The following is a 3,675-nucleotide window of genomic DNA, read 5'->3' on the forward strand; positions in this document are numbered from 1 at the left end:
TAGTTACACAACCAACAGCCAAGATCCGCCTCATCCAGAGGCACTCCCATAGAGTCAACACTCTGTTACACATTGCCTCAAGCAAACGCAACCTTCAACAGACAGCTGAAATCATACTAGGCTGCGTTCACATCACCGTTTAGCTTTCCGTTCTTCTGATCCGTCAGAAGAACAGATTTGAAAAAAAACCAACATATATTTTATTTTCAGCATCAGTCGTGCTCAGTTAGCATCAGTTTGCACTTAAAATAACTGAACCATCTTTTTTTGAGCATCAGTTATGATTAGAGATGAGCGAATTTCATATTTTGAAATTCGTTCACACTTCATTTAGTGGTAAAAGGTGAATTGCTTTATGGATTCTGTTACCACCGACTATAACGCAATTCTAGGACGGAATGCATAACGGAATGCCTTTAGAGGCATTCTGGTATTCATTCCATCATAATATTAGTCTATGGCAGGGGTAGGCAACCTCCGGCACTCCAGGTGTTGTGAAACTACAACTCCCAGCATGCACACTTGCTCTGCTCTTCTCATAACTCCCATAGAAATGAATGGAGCATGCTGGGAATTGTAGTTTGACAACAGCTGGAGTGCCGAAGGTTGCTGACCCCTGGTCTATGGGCTGCAAAACGGATCCGTCCCGTTTCCATTATGCAGGGGAGTCCTCTCCTGCATAACGAAAACGGGACGGATGCGTTTTACAGCCCATAGACTTCTATTATGATGGAATTGCAGCGGGAACGGGGAAGACGTTAGTGGTTAAAAGTTTGTTGTGACGCCAGTTGCATTTCAACAACGAGGGACAGGGTCCCCCTATGTAGATGGAGTTGGTAGTTGGTACCCAGGATAGGAATGCCAGAGTGGTGTAAAGGTGGCCATAATGTGCCTTGGTGGTGTGGCTATGCACGTGTCACGGTGCTCCTACCTGGATAACCTAGAACCCCAAGCGTGGTTGTCTGTATAAGCGCAACTAAGATGGATGGTTGATGAAGGATGAAATAAGTGGAGTCCAGACTTGGTATAACGTTGAACAACAGCTTTACTTGAATAAACTGGCATCAGAAACTATCTTCAAGCTTTAGCTTGGTCATCCGCAGGTTTTATTTTAACTTTTGGCAGGCAAACACATTTGGCTCTGCTACATCCGTCACTCTTTAAATCTGCTGTACTGACAGAATTAAATAGAAACTTTTTCTTTTCTGCTGAACTTTACTTGCTGTAGGCTGACTCTGTCTTTATCTGTATCCAGGGAACCTTTCCTCCTGACTTCTCTTAAGCTCTTGGCTTTTTTCTCTTGTTCCAGCAGAGCTGATGGTGCTCTGCTGGTCTAGGCAGGACTCCCCCAGAAGGGACGAGCTCCCTCCTGCACAACCTCCCTCTTGCAGGAGGTCAACTACACACACCCTCTCCCCACGGAGTGGAAGGCTAGACTAACTAAACTCCTCCCTCTCTAGAGAGGACTGGAATGGATAAACAGGTTCCATTCCAGATAAACTAGCTCTGCCATACTTGCCGCCATCTGCTGGTGAACCAGACACATTACATACAATACAACAGTTTCATAGGAAATAAATATACATTTTTGCAGGATATGAGATGAATACACACGATGGCATTAGATCAACCAAAGGAGATAGTGATGGGGCAAAAAGAGTGGTAATGCCCCCTAGCGAGGCGTTAGAGAATGAATAACAGAATGCCTCTAAAGGCATTCAATTATGCATTCCATCATAGAATTGCGTTATGGTCCGTGGTAATGGAATCCATAACGCAATTCATGTTTTACCACCAAACGAAGTGTGAACGAATTTCATAAGCGGAAATTCGCTCATCTCTGGCTATGATCAGTTTGTGTCATTTCGATCAGAGATCAGTTATCTTTGAAGTGAGAAAAATTTCTGCACGTGGGACTTTTTCTCCCGTCAAACATAAGGCTGTGTTCACACAGTTAGGGCTCGTTCACACGACTGTGACAATTTTTGCATCCACAAAAAAACGGATACTGCCTGTGTGCCTTCTGCAATTCGTGGAACGGAACAGGAAGCCCATTATAGAAATGCCTATTCTTGTCCGCAAAACGGAATTTTTGCAGAGCCACGGAACGGAGCAATGGATGTGGACAGCACACAGAGTGCTGTCCGCATCTTTTGCAGACCCATTGAAATGAATGGTTCCGTTTACGGACCGTATGCTGAACGCAGAAAAAGGCCCGTATACGGAACGCAAAATACGTTCGTGTGAACAAGTCCTTAGGCTACTTTAAGACTAGCTTTTCTATTTTCCCGGTATTGAGATTCGTCATAGGGTCTCAATACCGGAAAAAATAAAACTATTTTGTCCCCATTTATTGTCAATAGGGACAAAACGTAACTGAACAGAACGGAGTGCTCCCAAATCCATTCCGTTCCATTCTCATACCAGAGAGCAAACTGCAGCATGCGGAGCAAGACGGATCCGTCATGACCCACAATGCAAGTCGATGGGGACGAATCCGTTTTCTCTGACACAATAGAAAACGGATCCGTTCCCATTGACTTTCAATGGTGTTCATGACGGATCTGTCTTGGCAATGTTAAAGATAATACAACCGGATCCACATTTTGCGGACCGCAAAATACATATGGTCGTGTGAATGTAGCCTAATTGATCAGAATAACTGACCAAATATAAGTGAAGTGTGAACGCAGCCTAACTTATCTCAGACGGAAGTGACACAAACAGATCAGGACTGATGAGGGAAATAACGTAACCATTTTTTTTGTTCTAATGAACCGGAAGAACAAACGCTGATGTGAACTTAACCTTAATGTGTCATTTCAATATTGGTAATAGAAGAGATCATAACATTACCATAGCACCAACATATTCCACAGCGCTTTACAACTGAGGACATCAGAGAGCTTGTCGCCAGGGTTTTATGCTGTCCTATCTACTGACATACACCAGGAATCATATTCAGGGTCATCTACCTTTTTTTGTTCAGCTGTTTTCTTAAAATTAGGGCTCATGCAATTTGCTGTCCCCAATGCACGGGCCCTATCTGTGCGGCTGCCGCAGACAGATGCAGACCATTTCAACTTGAATGGGTCAGTGATCTGTCCACACCGCAAAAAATAGAACATGTGCGGAGGCACGGAGAGAAACCCCACGGAAGCACTTCGTAGTGCTTCTGTGGGGTTCCGTGCCTCCGTTCCGCATCGCACCTTCCGGATTGTGGACCCATTTAAGTGAATGGGTCTGCATCCGTGATGCATGGTGCACACAGTCGGTGCCCGCATATTGCAGACCTGCTATTTGCGGGCCGCAATATGGGCACGGCCGGGCAATGACCGGGTGCATGAGTCCATACTGTTGAGAAACTCCAGTGAGAATCAAGCTCTGGAGTCCTGGAATACATGAGCTGCGCCTCCTGCTGCCCTCCCACAGATGATTGACAGCGTTCTTCCTAAACTATGTATAGAAAGAAAGCTCCCCAATCAATAGCAGAGGGAAAGCGGAGCAGTTGGGAGCCCATGAGAATGTGCAGTGCATTGTGCGGACCCCGCACTCAGGGCCCGCTGGAGCTGCCGACCACTGATTTCCTCAGGGTCTCTGTCACAAGTTTATTCTGACTTATCTATAAACAAAGGTGAAATCATTACATGTAGGTTTAGAATAAAATAAAACTGC

The sequence above is a fragment of the Bufo gargarizans genome, chromosome 1 (assembly GCF_014858855.1).
Source record: "Bufo gargarizans isolate SCDJY-AF-19 chromosome 1, ASM1485885v1, whole genome shotgun sequence".
In the NCBI taxonomy this organism is placed as follows: domain Eukaryota; kingdom Metazoa; phylum Chordata; class Amphibia; order Anura; family Bufonidae; genus Bufo; species Bufo gargarizans.